The sequence below is a fragment of the Pezoporus wallicus genome, unplaced genomic scaffold, assembly GCF_028554395.1.
Source record: "Pezoporus wallicus isolate ANWC-B61680 ecotype Strahan unplaced genomic scaffold, APGP_CSIRO_Pwel_v1 contig_5087, whole genome shotgun sequence".
NCBI classification, from domain to species: Eukaryota; Metazoa; Chordata; class Aves; order Psittaciformes; family Psittacidae; genus Pezoporus; species Pezoporus wallicus.
This window is the reverse complement of record NW_026642916.1, coordinates 249,151-272,624: the sequence shown is the minus strand read 5'-3', so window position 1 is coordinate 272,624 and position 23,474 is coordinate 249,151. Positions and strand designations below refer to the sequence as shown.

General features: G+C 38.9%; 1 long non-coding RNA gene across 1 annotated transcript in view; it reads right to left on the bottom strand.

Moving 5' to 3' along the window:
* The window catches only part of LOC130611952 (uncharacterized), an 85,602-nt gene that overhangs the window by 2,704 nt on the left and 59,424 nt on the right, over positions 1-23,474 (bottom strand). The window contains exon 2 of the long non-coding RNA XR_008975361.1: positions 2,191-2,748. This is a non-coding gene — a long non-coding RNA (uncharacterized LOC130611952). The remainder of the gene's footprint in view (positions 1-2,190; positions 2,749-23,474) is intronic.

The following is a 23,474-nucleotide window of genomic DNA, read 5'->3' as shown; positions in this document are numbered from 1 at the left end:
AACATCTTATGTATTTTTTTAAATGAAACATGCATATTACCAATTGAAAATGATGAATGTTATGATTGAGAGAAATGTGTCACTTACATGTACTTCAAGCCTTCAGCCAAACCTTTCATTAAAGAAGATTCACTTTAGGCTAAATATAAAAGAGGTTGGAGTCTATTTTAGGTAGAATTATCCATTTTGTGCTTTCCGATAGCAATAAAAACTACATTGCCATTTGTTTGAATACAAAGTATCTTTAAACAGAACAGAAATGCACAGTGAAGTCCACCTGCCATCACAGCAACTCTATTTTAGACTGTACAATGATAGAAGCAGAGCTTTAAGGTATTACGCCCCTGCTCACGTTTGCCTATACGACTCTACAGCGTGCAAGTTTGCAAAGAGGAAAAGTCATAGCATCTGGCCAAGCTCCCTTCTGACTCCCCAGGGGATCCAAGACAGGGTGACATGCCAGGGCTCTCAGAACAGCCCTGGCTAACCAACCATGAGTCTCCTGAAATCCTATGGCACATGCAACATCAGACCTTTTAAAGAAGAAATGCCATTTCTGTGTCTGCCCATTGCTGACATCACCACAAGGTCTTCCAGCATAAGACAGTCAAATGCTGAGCATGCACAACTATGTGCAGGACCTGTCCATCCACCCTGCATCTAAGTGTAGTCTGAGGCTTTCATTAAGTGACAGCAGAAGATTGGCTTTTCTTCTTTCTGTGTTTCTGAGCTCTTCCAAAACTGGTGATTGATCTCGGGTTTGTGTTCAATTAGTTGGGATTATAGGAAATAATTTCATCTGCCAAATATTGACCTGTGCAATATAGGCATGTACATTCAAGCTAGTTGGCTGGATGCCCTTTACAGTCAATGGAAATAAGTAAGTTTAATTCATCTTACATTAAATTAGGACATCTAAATCACTGCTGCCATATTACCAAACAGCTCAGAGGGCAGGGAGGCAAAGAACATATTTATTTTTTTAATAAACTTTACTATTTACCTGTTTGCTACATAAATTGCTATGTATTTTATCTTGTAACATTATTCTTTGTTCACTAATACATTATCCCCTTGTATCAAAAGGCTGCATCAAAAAAAATGCAACCAGTAGGTAGAAGGAGGTGATCCTGCCCCTCAGTTATGCTCTCATGAGACCCCACTTAGAGTACTGTGCACAGTTCTGGTGTTCTCAACATACAAAGAATGTGGAACTGTTGGAACAAGTCCAGGGGAGGGCCACGAGGATGATCAGGGGCCTGGAGCACCTCCTGTATGAAGACAGGCTGAGAAAGTTTGAGCTGCTCAGCCTCGAGAAGAGAAGGTTGCGTGGAGAACTCAGCAGCCTTCCAGTATTGAAGGGGGCCTTCGAGGGTGCTGGAGAGGGGCTCATCATCAGGGACTATCGAATAGGACAAGAGGTGTAACTTAAATAGGGGAAATTTAGGTGAGGTATAAGGAATGAGTTCTTTACTGTAAGGGTGGTGAGGCACCGGAATGGCTTGCCCAAAGAAGTGGTAAATGCTCCATCCCTGGCTGTATTCAAGGCCAGGCCTCTAGTGTGAGGCATCTCTTCACATGGCAGGGGGTTTGGAACTTGAAGATCTTAAAGTCCTTTCCAGCCCTAACCATTCTATGATTCTATGATTTTTATTCTCTACCCATTATAGGAAACTTTCAGTACCAATAAGATTATTTGGGTCAGATTAGTAAAGAATAAACACTATACCAATGTCCACTCTCATTTTCACTAAATAATCTATGCCTTTTTATAGACTCTATTCTTCATATGTCATTCATGTGACAGTGAGCAACGGGTTTCTTAATTTCTCATGCAATGCAACCTTCATTTATATTTTATTCATTTAAACTGTCCTTGTTTAAACTGAACATGCCATACAATACATTCCATGAGTCAATTGTTTCTGCACAGAGAATAAAGGACTGGAAAAGACAGTTATACTTGAAGAACTTACTGTATGCATTTAGACGGTTCTTTGAGAGTATGCTTGCTTCACTTTTGAAGAAGACCTGGGTTCATATGATAGCAAAGTATATTTGATTACTTATAAAACTGAGATAATTCTACTACCTTCCTTCTTTAGGTGAGGGCAATAATGTTTTACTTCATATTAAATAATTTGAAATGTGCCCTATCATCTTAAGAAAAAAAAACAAAAAACAACCAACCTTAACATTCCAAATCTCTGTTTCCAAGGAGAGGGAGAAATTGTACCTCAAAAGGCAATAATGTTGCAGATCTTGAAACATTTGAAAGGTCTTGAAGATGATCATATGCAAGTCAAATTCCGCCATGCTGTCTTTGTCGCAAGGAAAACAGGTTTAAATAGCCAAGATTAAATGGTGTAGAATAATTCTCTAATTATGAAAGTGTCCAAGATTGCCAGGAAGATCCTCCAAACAGGTGTTGCCGAGTATGAACTCACTACAAAAGCAGGTGAACACACAGCACAGCTCTGTCAGACTGCAACTCAAAGGGATGTAATGCCAGAAGTGTTTTATTCAACCCATTTATTCATGGCTCTCTACTATGAAATGACCTAATCAAGACTGGATGTGGTCAGTACCATGCAGTGACAGAACTGCAGCATTCAACTAAAACAGTCTTTTTGACCTTTTCTGCATTTATATGTTACACAGCACAGTCTTCATGTTCTTCTGAACTGAAAGCAGCTGCTTCCTCTTTCTTTCTTTGTCTACTGGAGCAACATGATGACCCTTATAATCCTGCAAAATATTATAGACGGTGGTGGTTAAAATTTGAGCAAATATTAAAATTTATAATTCAATCTAAGAAAGATAAATTTTAATTAGTACATTTGACATATTAAAAATCAATACTCAAGTAGTAAAAGATTCTGCAGCTTGGGCTGCACTCCACATGGATGATCATTTCTAAATTAAGAGATGCAAATTTAATCAATAGATTTAAAGCTTTACATCACTTAAGGCACTTGAATTGCTTCTAATCAGCCTAGTAAAGTGAAAGCATCATTTAATTGTTTCTACCTATCTTTGAAAGACAAACCTACCTTCAAGGCTGGATTTTGCCCAGAATAAGCTATATTATTTACCATATTGCTCTTCTACGTTATTCTTAGCAATTAAAAGTGTATTTTAAAAGTCATGGAAACAAACAGTTTAAAACCCCAGAGATCATTTCATCATTTAAAAAACTTTAGCAGAATCAATTTCTTAACTGGATTTTAAAAAATAAAATTGGTAAAATGTAATTTTTGTATTACAATACTTTTAAGAAAACATAAGTATTTTGTTGCTGATTTAAAATCATCCTTGATGTAGTTTACTATGCTAACTGTTGACGCGGGAGTCACGGACAACGCAGAGATGATCAATGTGATCAAGCGATTGCCAAATTTATTACAAAGCTTTAACTCCTTATATACTATTTCTTACATGCACTTACACTGATTTGGCATATTATGATTGGATACATGTCTTGAAGACCCTTAGTGACTAACATATAATTGGTTAAGCACAGGCGTGAGAACTTGACCTCGAAAGCTTGCCAACAGTCCACAGTTCTCATTAACTCAGTGAATTCCAGCTTCTTCTTATCTTGCTTGCTTAAGCTTCTTCGGGCCTCTCATGGCCTTGCTGTATCTTTCAGGATTATTCAGCGTTTATGTACTAATTATGCATTCTCCCGTGAGAACACTGTCTCCACATCTCCCCCTTTTTGTTTTATATATGTTTTGGGTGACCCTACTTGAGCAGGGGATTTGGGCTGGATTGTATCTCCAACATATGCCAGCTACAGGCTGCTGGGCCTGCCCCCTTTTTCTGCTGTATGGTAACAGGGGAGGCCATCCTTCACATCAAGGTCTGGCATGGCTTGTGTCCCCACCGCTCCATGCCTGCCGGGTTGCAGCCAACAGCGGAGCTAAAGGTTCCTCTTGGTGGCAAACACAGAGGACAACCCAGTCTTGCACTTGACTGTGGTAGCAGGCATTTTGTCAGCCTCAGTCCTTGCACCTTGTTGTCAATGCAGAGTTTCACCTGCTTCATCCAGTGACAAGTCGCTACTACAGCAAGGCACACGCAAATTTACATTAGCAGAGTAACTATTACAGGGTGCAGCAGCATGTTGAAGATGCTGATGGCAGCCAGGGACTAGCCAAAGAAATTTCTTACCAGTGGAATTCTCCCACCCTCTTAATTTGTTCCATTACCTGCTTTATAACACTACCATTGTATTAGAATCTTTCCAGCTTTTGCCTTAGCATTTTCTAGCAGCTACTGCAAATTTCCATACTCTAACATCTCTTTTACAAGTGACAAATCTATACAACACAAGGTGTAGTTCCTCATTAGCAACTGGCTAGTAAATACAGGTGGTTTTATACAGAAAATCACAGCCTCTAATAATAGCTACTTTACAAGCACACATATTCAGGATGTTACTTTTCAGTTGCCCCCAAGTGATGTTTTGCAATCATTCATTTTTCTCTTCCTCTATCTCATTCTGCTTGGGGTATTCAGGGTCAGCTCCTGTAGCTGAGGCATCAGGTTTTTCCATTCGTCTGTCCAGCTCATGGCAAGGCTTGACAAACTTTGCAGGCAGTCGCCATGGACCTGTAGGCAGGAGGATGCAAATATAGCCCCTCCTCCAGGTTATCAGTTCTTGAGAAGCAGACAGGTTAAACTGCACATTGTTAACAGTTGAGGAGTTTGCTGCATCATTGCCTCTTTTATTTTCTTTTTTTTGTTTTTTCTTCCACCCTGATGCTGCTTAGGTGACGGCTCATAAACCTTGTGGTTGCACTACCCCTCTTGCTTTTTTAGTTAGCAGTTCTTATTTCAACCGATCTATCTATTCCTCCAAGTCTTGGATTCACCCCCAGGTTACCTTAAACATACTAAGCAAGGCTCCTACCATGCACCCACTGTGTTAAAGGTGCTCTTTAGGCTTTGTCTGTGGTGTCTCTACAAACTGCCTCAATACCTCAATAGATTGAGAGGTTGCACCGCAGCTGAATTGGAGGTCAGCTTTTTTTCCTTCTTTTTTTTTTTCTTTTTTCCAAAAGTCGCTCACCCTGCTTTGCACCGCTACAAACGCCGGCCTGCTCAGCAGCAGCTACCTGCAACCATAAATACCTGCCGGCAACCGGCAATTGCACTTTTGTATTAACCCTTTCTTGCCTGAAATGTTAAACTGCTACCGGTTAAAAACTTTTACGTGAACCCAACAACAAATAATACACAGAACATTGTCTGCCCTCAACACACACACACACGCACACACGTGTATGGGATCCCACAAGCACACGCCACACAAATACAATATTTGAAGCACAAAATCCAGACAATCATTACTCCCACTACAGTCCCACGTACAGAACGTGGCACAAGGACCCTGTGGAGACTAACAGGAAACCAGCTCTGAGAAGCATCATTGCAGTGCGAGGTGGCAGGCTTATACTTAGTGGGCGTCCCCGCAGAGGCTCTGCCTTCCCCACATCGTATGAGGCTTGGGCTTTTATACTGACCAAAATGCACACTTATTCTGACACAGGTGGCCAGCCTGTGCTGGAAGAAGTGGCCAGCAGTATCTACAGAGGTCTCCAAAGGTCGACAGAAATGTGGACATACTTATATTTCCCAACTTCTAGTACATGAGTATCCCAGAGAGACTGTATCAAATGAGTTGTATAAGGGATCCCAAGTCCACGGTCCGTCACAGTGTGCCCAATACCCCTGATAAGAGCATAAGAGAGACCTTCCCACCACCAGAAAACCACACAATACGTCTGTATCCCGCACTGGTCTTGCTTCCCTGGAGGTTTGGGGGGGAGGGGGGCGTGGGGGTGAGTGGTGGTTTTTTTGGGGTTTTGGTTTTTGTTTGTTTGTTTACTTTAATGTAAAAAAGGTTGCTCCCTTCACTTTAAGAAGGACTGAAAACGTCCATAAAATGGATGTCCTAAGCTCAAATTTCAATTCATTCAATCACTGACAAGGGGGGTGTCCTGGGGTGATGCTGACTCTTTCCAGGGTTTCACCCATCGAGCTGGCACCCACTGCAAACCAGAATCTGTAATTTACACACATCATACAACCTCAACCTGTTAGTTTTACTTCCGTAGGACCTTTCCAAATGCCGGTTTCCAAATCCTTGCACTGGACCAGAATACCCGGAGTTTTAGTCATATAACCTGAACCTAATGCCTGACCATGTATTATAGCAAGGGAGTCATTAAAGTGTCCTGTCAATTGCAAAAAAAATCATAACATATACAGCTTGAGTATAAGAGGATTTTAACCCATATATGGTCACTGCTTGTTGGGCCTCCTTAACTATTTTGAGATCAAAAGCTTCCCACTCTTTTACCCCCCTGCTGTGTAGTAAACACAGGATATGCAGAGAGGCCCATTGCAAAAAATTCACCTGTAATAATTGCATCTTTGATTAACCCTTGCCAACAGTGCTCAGGATTTGTGCCCCCCGATACCTCTCCCACCCCCTCCCCCTGTTTGCCTTCTTTAAGGAAGGGGTTTTGCAGAGGATAAGGTGGAGGCACTGATAGAGATGTGTCAATCCGAGTCTCGAGGGCTTCAAGCTTTTTCATCAATTGTTGCAGCTGAGCGTCTCCAAGGCCAGTGAGTAGTTGCTGATGAGCCGAGCAGGCCGACCTGGGAGACGAAGAGTCAGAGTCTGGAAGCAGAGGATATAAATCTGGGGACTTGGAGTCTGATCCTGGGTTGAACTCAGGGTCTCCGTTGTTCACAGCTATGTCTTTCTTGTCAGCTGTCTCTCGTTCGATATGTGGCCATCTGCGAACCTGGCTCTTGCTTTCATTGGCTCAGGGCATTGATTTTTTCGGCGCCGTTCCAGGTACCACAGGACGTGCATAAGTCATAGCCGCAGCACTATGATGGGGGTTAGGGGAGACAGCCTCTTACTGGAGCTGTGGCAGCAAATACAGAAGCTACCGCCACCCTTTCCAATTTCATCTCTTTCAAAGTCTCAAACACCAATCTCCAAAGTGTAGAGTGTTTCTGTGAATCTTTGGTCCCTTTACTAACCTTGTGATCACGGGACCACTTTAACAGCCTCTGTAAGGCAGCACTATCATATTGCAGTCCTCTCTTAGAGAGAATGTGTTGGAGGAGCTTCACCACTGCCTGTTCCTCTTTGGATAGCAAGTGCCCCATCTCCTCCCCAGCCACTCACCTGATCAGAGCGAGATCCCCAAAGCTTTGCAGACCTCTGACTTCCCAGCACCGGGGCAGCGCTGACTTTCGGCCGGCTCTCCCCCCCGTCGTTTTTGTCGGACCTTCAAACTCGTCTTCGTCGAGTTACCGATCGGAGGGTCCCTGTTCGGGCGCCACTTGTTGACGCAGGAGTCACGGACAACGCAGAGACGATCAATGTGATCAAGCGATTGCCAAATTTATTACAAAGCCTTAACTCCTTATATACTATTTCTTACATGCACATACAGTGATTTGGCATATTATGATTGGATACGTCTTGAAGACCCTTAGTGACTAACCTATAATTGGTTAAGCACAGGTGTGAGAACTTGACCTCGAAAGCTTGCCAACAGTCCACAGTTCTCATTAACTCAGTGAATTCCAGCTTCTTCTTATCTTGCTTGCTTAAGCTTCTTCGGGCCTCTCATGGCCTTGCTGTATCTTTCAGGATTATTCAGCGTTTATGTACTAATTATGCATTCTCCCGTGAGAACACTGTCTCCACAGCTAACTTTCCAGAATTATTAAAAAAAAAAAAAATATTCGTTTTGTGAAACTGGCTGTTTAAAATTCTCATGCTTTGGTAACTGATAATGTGAACCACAAATTATTGCAAGTTAAAATGCTTTCATTTTTTTTCCCCATTTTTAATTTTGCAATCTACATGTGAACATGGTTGCCACAGCCATCTGTCAAAATATCTGCAAGATACCTCAAAATACTGTTCACAGTAAATCTTAGATTTGAAACATTTTATTTTTTCAGAATGTTCATCAACAACTTGTTGAATTTACTTCTACAAAAAGGAAAGGAAAGATGAAGATCTAGTTTTACCTTTTTACATGAAAAGTCACACTTGGAAGATATTGATAAAACTACTCACATACTTCATGCTTCTTTACATCTGGAATTGCTATGAATTCTTCCATTGTATTTTCTAGGATTATATCTGCATGGAAGTTACTACATATGCAGTTGAAAGTATCTTAAAAGCATTTCAGATCAATATATCCTGAAGATTTTCAGGCTAAATCTTTTGATAGCGTGCATGAAGCCTATATTTCTTTTAAAACTGACAGGTTCCATTTATAATGGAGAGGAATATGACTGCTTTATTTTATTTTATTTTTTTCTCTAAAAGTTTTCTATGGATAGTGCCACATGGAAAGTACGATACTTTCAGATGGAGCAGAGTAAGCTCTTTATAAAATCTGGTATGCCACTACCTAGCTATTTGGCATGCAAAAGTATTGCAATTGCATAAAGAAATTGGTTAACAATTTACTTAAATTGTTATTCATCCAGTCTTCCCATAAGCCACCAGAATTGCATAAATAATTTTCACCTGCAGCCACTAGTAGGATGTCTTTAGTAAAAACTGTGTTTCCAAATCCTAGGCAACAGGATATTTAGACTTCCATGATTTAACTGGGTCAGCAATCTTTTCTGTCAACAAATATCAAGGACAAAAATCATATGACACACATTTAAAAAAACCCTGGGTATCACAACCAAATGACTCTTGTATTCTATGATAAAGATGAGTCAGCCCAGCAGGAGTTTCCAGGGCAAAATATTTTTGGACACAGGAGGGAAACAGAGATGATATTTCATCTCTGAATTGTACACAGTCTGTGCACTGCAATTGCATGGTTTCAGCATTGTGAACACTATGGATTCCTAGAAGATCTGAGCTAAAAACAGCCACAGATTTCTGAAACTGAAGTCTTGAAGAAGCAAACAGCATTAGCTACTTTGCACTGTTGTGGGGACATTCGGTAACATATTCAGCATTACCAATGTGTCTCAGTGTAAGGTAAACTGTGAGTACAAACTCACAGGTTGGTGTGAAGGTAGTGTCCCTTCTTTACATGCACACATGGTTACAATTCTGGCTGAAAAATCAAGTTCTGTCCTATTTTCCTATTCAATACAGCACGATAGGGACAGTTGGGGTTTAGAGAGAAGAAAGCTGTATTTTTCATTAAGTGTTCTAACCAGTTGAGTGCATACAAGTCAACAACCCTGACCCCCCAAAAAACTGCAAACATACCAACATATTTCTGCCTTACCATGCATGAAACTGAATCCACAAACCCTCATTTAATGAACATTGCTGGGATTACTAGAGCTCTAGCAAGCAGCTTTTGAAGAAAAGGTTGGGGCTGCAATTTGACAGTGTGCAGCAACTCTTTTCACGTGCAGCAAACTGTCAGACATCTTCTTATGCTACCAAATGGGAACTACTTCCTGTACTACCCTCTAACATCCTTTGACAAGGGTGGCAAAACACCACCCAAACCCAACCCTTCCCTTCTTCCCTACTTACAGACATTATCAGAGTCCTTGTACCTACAGGTCCTGTCTCCCACGTTCAGATAGGGACACAGGAGAACATCCAAAGAAAACTGAAAAAAAAAGCACAAAGACCCAAACTTTCTATTTGATTCAATTACTTTCTGTCAAGATATTATACTTCACCTCTGACTATCAACTATTCTTGGAAACCCTAGTCACAGCTCAGCTCTTGCAGCGCAGAGTATGACTTGCAGTATCTTTAGTTTTTTCCATACTGCCCCAAATGCTGCAGAGATTACTTTTACCATAATGGCTTTTAATTGTTTTTAAGGTCTGAAATTTATCATCTGGCTTGCATATATTTTCTTTGCTATCCATTTGATAGTCCCTCCCAATGAAGCATTTGCTGTGCTCTTTTTTGCTTAAGTTTCATGAGCATTCTATAAAAACAAGTGTCCTGGGTTCAGTAGTATTTTTCTCCTTCTTGATAGCTGGTGCAGTGCTGTGTTTTGACTTTCAGCTCGGGAACAGAGCTGATAACAATGATGTTTTGGTATGGCCAAGGACTTTGTGAGCCTCATGCTCTGCCAGGGAGGAGGGGAAGTTGGGAGGAAGCAGAGACAGGACACCTGACCCAAACTGACCAAAGAGGTATTCCATACCACAGCACGTCATGCCTGGGATGTAACTGAGAGTTACCCGGAAGGGCTGGGACTGCAGGGTTGGAGGAGGTATCAGGCAGAGCTTGGTCAGGCTGGGGGGGTGAGTTATCAGTCGGCTGGTGGTGAGGTGTTGTATTCTCTTCCCTTGTTATTTCCTTTATCATTATTATTATTGGTGGTAGCAGTAGTGATTTGTGTTATACCTTAGTTACTAAACTGTTCTTATCTCAACCCGTGGGAGTTGCATTCTTTTTGACTCTCCTCCCTGCCCCTCCGGGAGCAGGGGGAGGGCAAGAAGTGGGGGGAAGTGAGTGAATGAATTGCCTGACTGGGTTTAAACCACGACAACAAGGAAATATACAAATTGTCATGCAATTCAGAAGTATCATTATTCATTCCAGAAAGTTAATGTGTTTCTGTGTAAGAGTCCACTGCTTTTCTTATAATTTCCAACTGTTATGCAATAGTTAACATTAGGGAGTGTCCAATATCTTAATTTTTAATAGAAAGATTATTCAATACTAGCTCTAAAATCTTAACAGCTGGATTCAGGAATCCATATATTGTCCAGAACTGGCAAACTATGCGTTTTTCACTAATTTTGTAGAAACTAAAACATCAATTATTTATGTATTTTAGTAGATAATGTATGAGCAATCAGTTATCCTCTGACCCTAGATCCCCCAGGCACTTCCCATCTGTCAGACATTTCTGTACCCGCATATCCTTTCCTTACATCAGTCTAATGCACTAGACTTGCACGCATCCCTTACAACCAAAAAGCTGGAGTAAACCCCAGAAATGTGCCACATCCAAAAAAGTCACTTCTGTTTTCCCTATTTCTCTCTGAAACTCAAGGGATTCGCTGTTTTGACTGCCTATTTGAGCTTCATAATACTATATATATTTGTGAGACCATCATATGTTCCTTCTTCATTGTGAATGAAAGCTTGAACTCTGTTCACTAAGGCAAAAATTCCTCAAGGTATCTCCTGTGATTTTCTGTGGCAGATACATCACAAACATGAGCCCCGAGGGTTGTTTATTTTCCTCTCCTTAATTTTTTGAGTAGGTAATTTTAATGAAATACAGAGTAATTGGACCTCTTTAAAAAGCTAAATGGGGAGCTTCCTGGAAATGTTTTCCTTATGTATTTACACAGGATCATCTAAGTGTAAATATAGTCCCTAGATAGTTAGCTCACATTGTAATGAATTTAATACAGTGCTTCAGATTCACAGTTGACATAAATGTTTTGCAAACACAGGGCCATTAAAGTCAATGACACTAAGTCAATTTACACCAGTTAAGAGCATGACAGTGTGTACAGAAGATTCTGTTCAATGGCATAATCATCCTGGCTTTTACAGCTTCATGGGTTGAGAGAGCTTTGAATTTGAAAATGGGCTTTCCCGTAAGAAAGATGTCTTCTCAGATATAGAGGAAATGTATGGGAGAAAGGAGAGAAACTCATTTAAAAGTCTGATTATAGCAACAGTAGTTTTGAAAACATCTGCATTATAATAACTTATTAGTAGATTCCTCTGTTTTCTACGCGTGTGGGTGGCTGACTTGGAGTGCCTCAGCTGTTAGGGATGCACAGTGGTAGCCTTTGCATGTTTTGTATTTCTGTTTTGCTACAACTCATAGCCATTAAAATAATTGTGCATCTCATCCAAGCACAGACACTTTTCAAAAAGTTCTCTCCCACAAACAGCAATAGCACACACCCTGGGAAGAAATCACATTCATAGCTACTTGAAGTCAGGCTATGAAAAGAGGGGAAATTTGGGTCTCATGTATAAGTGTGATTTTGAACCACCCAAACCAAGAAAACCTCTAGGAATTGTGTCTTTATTTGTACTTTGGGGGGTCACTGTTTTCTCACTATAACTTGCCTTTCATTTTTGTGATTCATTGGTAAAAGGAATCACAGCACCTGAGGCACAGGCCTGAAAGCAGAAGTGACATGTTTCCTTTGCTGGGCAGATGAAACTTAGAAGTTTGCTGCTCATTTGTTCAACACATCCTTCCAATTGGGAAGCAGTTCTCTGTAAGCAGTGAGGATTAACAGACAAGTAAAACCACCCTTTTCCAATTACTCTAAAGAGTTTAAAGTTTTGTTTATTATTATTTGGTTTTTGCGACTGGATTCCCACCTCTAATCTGCATCTATGCAGAACGAATGCCCTACTAGCAATGGTCTCACACCCAACAGACACTTCTTAAATATATACAGTTTACATATACAAGCTCTACCAATGTATTTTCTCATGACACTCACTTCACCTAGTCTGGCCTATACTTATTGCATAGATTCCAGGTGAGTTTTCAGAGAAGAAAATAGTATAAGTTGCCTGGCAAACTTCCTCCCCACCTTATTTTTAATAGAAAAAGTGTTGAAATAATATGACTGAAAAATAAAAGTTGACTGCTTGTTAATAAATTTTATCCCATTACCAAAACAAACTTTTATTTTATTCATTAAAGGCATTCACTTAAAAAAAATTAATCCCACTTAGTAGCCTTATCTGATACAAGGAAGACATGTAAACCAGATCAGAAGGAATACTGCAATGAGTGGAAATTTCCAGAAAGGAGTTCTGACATGGTTATACTGTGAGAAATAATGGAACTTCTTGCAGAGGGAATATTCTACTTTATACAGACACTTTTTGAGTTCTTCCTGGGTTCAGCAGTAGCAGTCATGTTTCTCCTTTGTGGTAGCTGGTGCAGCGCTGTGTTTTGACTTCCAGCCTGGGAACAGTGTTGGGGATACCGATGTTTTCGTTTACTGCTAAGTGATGTTTACCCTGACCAAGGACTTTGTGAGGCTCATGCTCTGCCAGGGAGGAGGGGAAGCCGGGAGGAAGCAGAGACAGGGCGCCTGACCCAGGCTAGCCAAAGAGGTATTTCATACTGGGAGTTACCTGGAAGGACACGGGCTTCCGGGTGGGACTCGTTTCTTGGCCGGTGGTATTGTATACTCTTCCCTTGTTATTTTCTCTTATCATTGTTGTCATTGCTGGTAGCGGTGGTGATTTGTGTTGTACATTGGTTGCTGGACTGTTCTTGTCTCAACCCATGGGAGTTGCACTCTTTCGATCCTCCTCCCCATTCCTCCGGGAGCGGGGAAGGGGAGAGCCCCGGGGCGGTGGGGCCCTCAATGGCTCTCAGCCCGGCACCACTCACTGGGAGTGAGTGAACAAGCTGTCTGGCTTGGGTTTAAACCACGACAGAGTTTACCAATGGGAAGGTTATGTAATGCCACAAGGCACATGCACCAGTTTCAGTATGCCTTTTTCAACATGCCATTTACAACACAGATTGGTACATATCTACTCAGTTTTCACTCATTGCTCCAGGATGCAACAACATTTTCCCTTGATATACTTAGATAAAACAGTTGGTGCTAATTATCTTAATGATTTCAGCATGAAGATTAGTAACCCTTGCAATTTTTATCCTTGCTAGTATAAATCAGTTTACAAGGGCTCAAAGTACCTGTTAGGCTGCCAAAGCTGTGTACACACTTTCAGTAGTCAAATTAACCTCTGACTTCAGAACAGGAATACTTTTGTATAAAGTGAAGCCTCTCCACTTTTGAATAGTAGGTGCTAGTAATTGAAGTAATAGTTGGGAACAGACTGTGGATTTAATGCTCTTATTCCAGAAAGACAGAGAGAATGAGTCAAGAAAACCCTAAGCTACCTTTTAAAATGAGTCAGATACAAATAATCTGGAGAAAAAAAAAATCAGGTTCCTTTGTTTTTAAAGAACATTCATACTGTGAAGTTATCGTAACTACTGTAGTATTACATTATATGTATTTTATATATACTATATCTAGCACAACAGTACTATGCATACAATATGTAATGACTTATTAATCTGATTCAGAGAAAACCCTCAGTTTAACACAGTTCAAAGGCATTGACTTGAAATGCCTGTTTCAGCCTGTATTTATTCTGTAAGTCAGTTAAATTCTGATGCAGTGCAAGGTTAAGCAACCCTGTGTAACCTGAACACACAAACACATTCTGCAGTGGCACCAAGAGTCGCTTGTGTAGTGCTAATCAATTTATTAAAAAGATTCCATTAAGGAATTACTATTGCATGTATGAACATTGGAATATAATATATACACATTTGCACAAAGATTGCAAAGCAGTCAAACACTCTTTTAAAAAAGACTGGTACATACATACTTTTCCATTAGTTCAATTTTCTATTTAACTTGTCTATTTTCCCATTACATAGCCAATACTTAATTCAGATCTCTTATCTAGAAATTCCTTTAAATACAAAAAGGCAGTCCCAATCCATGATTTTCCCGCACAAATCAAGTATCAAGATGTAGACTATCTAACAAGAAGTCCTTCATTGGAAAGAAAAGTTTAAGCTAAGATTTAAAATTCCATCCACAATCAGATGTATAACTGAGAGCAGTTTATTTGTCTGACAAGAGAGTAACCACACAAATTTGTCTACAGAATACTTTTCAGCAACTTTGTCTTTGTTCTTTTTTTTCATTTTCTGCTCTACTTAGTTTTTACTAGTTTTCATTTGTCTATAATGTATCTTTTATTCACTATTCATGACATCAAAACAAAATGGGGGAAACTCTCTTCTATTTCTTTTTATATTCTCAGTTTCTGTGCAGTTTTTGACAACCATCTGCTTAGATTAGACTTCACCTCCTTCTACCATTCATTCCTGTCATAAAATATTGACAGAAACAATTTTCTTCTGGGAAAATAGAAATTTAATAGATAAGTGAAAACTACTTGTTTTTTCATTAAAGTCCTGATGTACTCTCACAACCTGTGTTGTATTTATTTATATGATCATTTGAAGTTGTAAAAAATTAAAAGGTAAAGCTTTAACTGAAACCCTGGATTTCACAGTGGGATTCAGACTGTATCTAGTAGTCAAAAATTATGTTAGAGCTTTTGCAAGCAGCATGTCAGATAAAAATCTCTAGGTGCAATAAATGTAGTGTAATAAGAGGCTCTTTAGCAGCAGTTAAAGGGGACAAATGACAGCATTGCCCACACCCCGGTTTACATAAATTGGTAAGGCAGCCAGGCCTTACATAACTTCGCCCCATAGCTATAACATGACCCCAGCAACACTCATACACAGAGTTGACTATTATCTTGGCCGTTACCTCAGGTCCCTCCCTGAGTGGTGTGTTTCCAGGATATCATCTCACACCTTGCAAGTATGCCCTACATTCTTTGTCTTCAACAATGCAATCTTGCATCTGGCCATTTTGAAAAATGAGCATTTCCTCCCCTCCCCCTTCAAAACACCTTAGAAAGCAAATTAGATTGAGTCTATACACAAGTTATCTTCATAACTATTTACTGTTCAATCAGCTTTAGTGTCATTTGTACGTCTTTTCAGTAATAAGTCCATATATTTTCTTCCCGATTTTTTGCTGATGTATCTAATCGCACTGGGACAAATCGGTAAGAATTCTCATTAGAAACATCCACAGCAGATGATGATATATTATTAGATAAGGTACTTTTTGCCAGCTATTACTTTAGTAGTGTGACTGTGCACCTTAGTCTTTTAAGGTTGTTTCTATTAACCCTGTCTCCAACTTCTAGGACATGCTGAACTTAAAGAGAAAAACCTCAGATATAAAAACCTAGTAATTAGGATATTTAAGTGGCTAATAGAAAACCTAGGAGACTTTGCAAATTGTTTTTATACTTGGAAGCTGATGCTCATCAGGAGAACTTAGTGAAAAAAAATTATTAGATTGAATTGCAAGAATCAGATGGGGATGATGCTAAAATTGTAAGGCACATAGCTTCATACTGGCTTTGAAAAATCAGAGATAGAATTAAATTGGCTTCTCTTGTAGCTCTTGCTCCTGAGAAAGATAATAGGCAGCAGAGAAATGAAGGAAATATTAAGAAAGACATGTTGGTGGTAACTATTTTCCAAGATTTGATAAGAAAGTTGCATCAACTGTCCATTTCGCCTGTGTCTTTTGTCCTTCTTGTTTAAGAAGGTACCATTGAATACTAAACGTAAAGCACTGAGACAGCCTAATTTGTAGTTAATAGCTATTAGTGGCATAAAATAAATACTTTGGTTTTATTGTACATTCCATGGTAAAAATGTAGCCAAATATGGCTGCTACTAATTGACTAATTCAAATATAAATTTCTGGAGTTTAGTGCTGTTGAATATTATTTTAATTGGATGCCAGTTACTTTAAAAAAACTTTCAGTTATGCTGCACCAGTAAGTTCACAATATAAATAGATGTTAAGGCCAAACATTATTATTTGATCACATCCTCAAATATTAATATACATGAAAGCTGTACTACTATTATTCTAGGAAAATAAGACTTTGGTGTAGTGTTTACAGGAACAACAACATTTTAAGATTTTCCCATGCAACGTAAGTAATGCATCTTCAGGAATGTGTTTAACAATTCTCAAGGTCGCTTCCAAAGATCACCTCACAAGTTCTGGAACAGTTGTGTTCAAGAGCATGGATAAAAGTATATAATAAAATGCTTAATCATTCTTTTGAGTGCAAACCTGAAGGCAACTTTTATTGTGGAAATCATCTTGCCATTCCATTAAATTTTCCCTCTTTCAAGCAGAAGGAGGAGGGAGAAGAAATGATTATTACTGATTTAATTAAGCTAGTGATATTACTGGTCCAGTCCGTTGGGAAATGATAACTTTGAGACTGCGAATTGCATGTAATCATCTCACCTCATTACTATCTTTGCCATGAAAATAAATTAATTTTGTATATTTTCTGTTCTCATTATTATACTTGTCATAACAGGGAACTATCAAAATTCTAATAATACCTGGTGTATTTTAGTTATTATGGTACTATGCTCCACAACTTTGACATTTTCAACCCTGCGGTTGATTTGCTGGCTATTCCACCCTTTCTGTCAGGTTAATAAAGGCTGTAAATATTGAATCAGCTAGGTAATTTTCTACAAAATGCAAGTGCCCCACTTTATCCCTTTCCAGTTTTCAGAAGGGAAGCAAACAGAAAATTAAACTGAACTGCATGGCTACTAGTGCACTTTAAGGTATCAGAATTTTTGTTGTGTGAAGTAAATTATATAATAAATGAGAATTAATATCTCTGGATAGCAAGTTTATGCTCAAGTCCAAAGATTAAGCCTTTTTCTGGAAGTAGGCAGGTTCTGCTAATCTAACCACAGTTGCATGGGTTACAATCAAAAAAATGATTTTTGTGTTTTTACATATACAAATGTTTCAGATTATTAGATAAAACACATCTTTGGATAGCAAAATTTCCATCAAAAGCAAATCAGAAAATCAGAACCTTCAAAAGAAAAAACTATATACTGCTCTTGTATTATGTCAAGACCTCTGTTCCTGGGCAAAATTACTAAAAAAGCAGGAATGTTGATTTTTAAAGAAAGCACCCCAAATGTCTTGGAGTAGAGCCCAAAGAACTGCATCAACTTCATACACTTAGGAGAAAAACCTTGTGTCCATGGAGAAGAGAAGTGTACCTTCGTTACACTTAGCCTGACGTGACTGCTGTACCTCTATTGCTGCTGTAGTGTAGCCAGTATGTCTATTCTCTGGCAAGCCACCTGCATGCTGATTAGCCTTCCCCATCCTTGTAGGTGGAAGTCAATTGCTGCCAGTGTAAGGGTGATGACAGGACTGGTCAGAACAGTCTCTAGCAAACTGCTAATGATCACAGGTATGTGGCAAGAGCATGGGAACCAGTGACAGGCATCTTGCATCACTTTCTCCAAGACCACCATGGAGACCCAGGGTATATATCTCTTCCTCATTTCTAAAGATTTTTGTTCCATGGGTCACACTATTTACCCTTTTCTGTGTGGGCCTCTGGTAGAGAACAGGATGAGACAAACTGTTTTAGCTGTTAGCAGTGTTCCAATAACATGCTACTATATACCACTCATTTTCAAATGAGGCAACCATTAAAACTTCCTGAAATCAGAGGACCTCTTAGCTTGTGAATGAAGGAGAGAACAAGGGACACAGAACTGAGAAAGGACCAAAATTATGCTAGAAAGAAGAAATTCTTTGAAAAGATACCCACCTTTTCCTCCAACAGTGGCAAAATCTGCCACTTTAACAAGTGATGCAAAGTTACACTTTGAATGGTAAAGTATTCCAAAAACATCTTTCATCATCCATACCTTCATCCAGGAGAAACACATTTCTCCTGGATGAAGGCACAGCTACACTGATTCATGCATTTGTACTTCTATGCTCTATTTTTGTAATTCATAGGTAAATCTGAAAGTCAAAATTACTTACAGCCCCTGATGGTGCCTATGTGACTGCCCTCCTTCTCCCAGGTCTCTGGGTTTAGCAGGAGCATGAAGCTTATGCTGAAAACATTCCACTGGCATCCAGTCACATTCTTATGCCAGCTGAAAGCCTCGATTCAAGTTTTCAAAGCAGTTAAGGGATCAAGCTCCAGTTACATCAGTGAATGCATTTTGATCTATAAATCACAGTGATATTTTTCAGGCAACACAAAGAGTGAAGATCACAAAAGCCAGAACAAAGCATGCAAGAAACAGGGAGAATGCATTTTCTCTCTAAAGCAATGCAGCTCTGAAGGGATCCTCTGTCTTTAAGAGGACACCAGATAGAGCATGTCTGATTGCCTTTCAGAAGCATCATACAGCCCTGTTTTAAGTGACAGAATACATTTTTGATATCTAGCTCAATAATCCTCCCAAAAGACCTCACCAACTGCACTCACAAACCAGAAATTAAAATTCCTAGTCCTCAAAAAAGTAAAAAAGGCAAAAGTATCAAAGCCTTCATGAATTTTATGAGTTACTGTAATGTTATGGGGGATATGAAGCCAGGTGCTATTTCTCTACCACCATCTTCTTGATGAATACCAATAAAAAGACATTTATTCCTAGAGCCTCATAACAAAATGGGCAGTCTTGGAGATGAAAAATAAGCAGTTATTTGGTAAAAAAAAAAAAAAAAAAACAACAAACAAACACTAGTGAGCAGAAGAATTGGACAATACTTGTTAACTGTAGAAAGACCCAGATGCCCAGATGTTATTTCTAAAATGTTCTTCACACTTAAACAGAAGTATTGTTACAGAACTTGACATCACATTACAAGCAAGTTTCCAAAGTGGCCCATATGAAGCTGCATGCTAGTGCACATCTTGACACACTCTATTTCACATTACATGACAGTTTGACACCCATATTTTCATTCTTCTTTAAGGATTAAATCTCTCCCATACCCCAAAATGAATGTAGATGTCCCATCAGTCTAGAGTTTCCTACCATATATTCTGTAATTATAAAATCTACAGCTTTGAGCAAATACCTGTAGTGAAAGAACAGATTCTTGTGGAGAAGTTAAGGGTTGTAGAAACAGCATGAGATAAAAGTGATGAACATGATTACCTGCAACCACTAAAACAATTTATATGGAAAAAACACCAAGTGGCTAGAAAATCTGATAGCAGAAAGAAAAAAAATATGGCAAATTATTTTTAGCAGATATATTAATCATTTAGAGCTTTTAAATCAAGTGAAACAAGTCTGCAGAGAAAACAAATAGTTTCACCGAAATTTAAAGCAATATTGCCACTGATCTTAAAGTCAGTGGGTGTCTAACATGATTCTGCTGTGTTGGGCTTATTATTTTGTCTAGACAAAAGACAAGAGCATATCTCTTAAGTCACATAACAGGTTTGTATCTGTTAGGGAAGAATAGTACTAAGCAAAAAGACTGGAGACAGATTGCAGCAAAGATTTGGTTTCTTCTGAGGGAATGTGAACTATGCAAGAATTACACCACTACCACCTTGTAGAAGAGGCTTCCTGTGACTCCATTAGCAGAAATAACTCTCATGAGTTACACTTTACTTGGCTTTAATGAGCAACAAAGTTTCATTTTAAGCAGTTGGTAAATTCAGAATTTGCAGGCTGGATCATGCTGATTTTTTAAGCATTCTAACAGTCAGAAATTCATTAGCAACTTCTTTTCCCCCTGGGACCCAAAATCTCTGAGGCAGGTATTAAATACTCCCATTTTCAAGAATTCGAAACATATTCATAATGTGTTTCATATTTACTAATTCACTAAAGTTTGATGGCCACTGGAAAGCAGATGTTACAGCTTTCCTGGCAATGTAAACATCTGTGCTAGCTATAAATAAGTGGAGCTCTTCTAATACAAAAATCATTATGAAGGAACAACAAAAAAGCCTCCAAAATAACAACCCTTCAAAGAACTTAGTAAAAATTAACCTGTTCTAAGTAATGTATTTTTACAGAGGTGATCTGAATGCTAATTCTTTCCAGGAGATCATAGGAAGCCTCAGGCTATATTTCCAGACAGTATATACCAGAAGAAAAATAACAGTTACATAAATGTGTAGATTATTACTGGTTGCCAAATAGATTCATTTGATATTTTTATGATCCAACTGTTTTCCATTTAGCAGACACTGATATTTTTGTTCTGCAGAGAAAATCATAACAGACCAAATAAAACATTTTACACAGTGAAGCTGTTCTGCCCTTAAGGTACAGAGTTTTTCCATATTGTTTCCATTTGAAAGTTTATTCAGATTATGAACCCCCTGCTGACACTGATACCTCTGCTCTTTCTCCCTTCCCAACTCTTAAGTCAAATAGTAGGGTCAGCACTTGTACTTTTGCTTTGATTATGTGAAGTCCCTGTGGGAAGATACAGTATATTCTAAATCATCTTTATTTTAAGATCTGCTGTGAGCTTACATATTTGAATGTTTAATTTACAGACATGCTCAGGGAAGTGTTGATGCAAAGAAAACAGCTATTCATACATAACCCAGATCAAAGCACTACTTCTCTGTAGTATGTGCTCTACAGCATCACTTAAATAATTGAGAAAAAAAAAAAAGACTTCCCCCAAACATCTGTAAGTAATTTAAATTAAATTTTAAAAGTCACAGCTGGCTTTTGTGTTACTTTGCCTTTCCTGCAGTCTGATTTTTGTTACCAAATGACCCCGCACCCGACCCCACCATGCTGACTACCTGACCGATGATGCTGATATACAAAGAGTGCTGCAAGCTGAGGATAGCAAGCACAGCCTCAAACCCAGGCAGATGTGGAGGAGTCCTAAACTCACTTTCAACTGACCAGAAGCTACAATACAGCACCAAATGCAGGCCTCTGTGCCCTGCCTCTCAGCTGTGCTTGGTGGCATGGGTTTGCCATGCTGCTGGCTGTGCCTACACGACATCAACCAGCTTTTAGCAAAGGCAAATCAGCTTGCACCTGCCTGCAATAATCCCATTACTGACACATCTATTACAGAAAATAAATGCGGAGAGTAAAGTTAGGTGTCTTTCTGAAGGCATGATTCACCAGCCGAAGTACCTTTTTAGACTTGGAAGTCAACACGGTGACAAAGAGGCATCAGCCTCGTCTCAGGAGGAAGAACAAGGGTGATGGACGTCAGTCAGCATGAGCAGTTTCAGTGCAGACAGAGCTACAGCATTACAGAAACAGACATGTCATTTCTATTTACATTATTCAGGCTTGCTGTACAACCCTTGCTCCAGCGTGTGAGAAAAACACATACCTCTGTGGGCAGCCCTGAACCAGAGCAGAGAACAGATCCTGCCATTAAATAACACAGTCACCAGAGAGGGGAATATTTTAACTGGATCCCAGTTCAGTTCACTTTATAGTATTGCTTTGGGCAAGAACAAAGAGAGGGTGTGAAATATTTTCACCTAATATTGCTGCCAAACAGTTTTTAATATTGAAATATACCCTGAGTTATGGTTTTGATTAAGTTAATATTCATATATTGTTGAAAGATAAGCTCAGCACTTTAGGATTGCTCAGCATGCCAGATTAAGAAATTAACAGCAAACCCAAAGATTTTATTGAGGCTGCTGTTTAATGAGCCAACAATAATCCTAGTAATAATACCTTAGAAGAGTGAACAACTTAGTCGCTTTAACTGAGGACTTTAAGACATTACAGGACATGGTACAGCCCATTAAGCACAAGCAAAGGCTAGGTAAAGAATCACAGTAAATGTAGTAAAATTTATGAACTAATTTTGAAATGTCAAGACATTCTTTCACAAGCTCTTGGGTGGACTGATAAAAAGGCTGAAATTTGCTGTGGTTTTAAATGTTTTAATAACTGCAATACAATAGGTGGATATTCATATTTCCTTGAAGTAGACTTTGGTTATAATGACTTTCCTCAAAAAAAAGGAAAAATAAAATAAAAGCAAAGAAATACAGTTGACATACCAGTAATAGAAGCAGAGTATACCTGAAGCTAGTATTAAGTGGTCCAGTTTCTAGATAGATACTTTATTTCATTGTACTTTTAAAAAGAGAATAAATCCGAATTGTCTCAGATATATATATATTTAACCCATACTTTTCACTTTATGTATCTCAGATTTTGATTGAAGCTGACAGAAATGCAAGGTACCATGAAAAGTATGAAACCATCTTGCAAGCTCCCTTCCTCATGAACTCCCACTGACTTCAGTGAAATTATTATTGCTATTGATTACTAGAAATTACTATTGCCATCTTCTGGTGCAATTGAAAATTGGAAGCTGTTCTTATTAAAACATGTGTTGAGATTGCTGATGTTATCTGATGCTGGGAATGGTACTGTTCCTTTTGTAATGGAACATGAAGTGTATAATAGGTGCATTTTTCCTATAAATAAATAGCTGTGTTTCTCCCAAAATTTTTTTTTAAACTTGATATATACAGAACTCAGAAAAGGTCTTGGAAAACAGAAAGAGGGTAACAGTGATGGCAGATCAAGCTCACTAAATTTCCTACACTTTTAATGTAATCTTCTGGGATAATTTAATGGATTGGCTGTGTTTGGCTAAGTTTCTAAGAATAATAAAAGTTTCTGTATAGTATTTTTGAGAAAAATTGACATCAACCTTGTCCAGGCTTTCAAGGATTGGAACTCTACCAAAACAAACAAAACAGCTTGCACCTTAGATGGGTAATAGTCAAATATCTGATGCTAAAAGCAAACACTCATGGTTCTAGACAGACAAGTAAAAAGGAGATCTTTAGGCACATTCAAATAAAAGACCCTTGTGCAATATTTATTCTCAGTGTGAAAGGAAAAAAAAAAAACAAATCAAAACCCCAAAACAGGCCAGCCTACTTCAGAGCGATCTGCTTGTCAAAACTACTTACAAAGATAATAAAACCCACCAATTAATGAGCTAAATCTTTA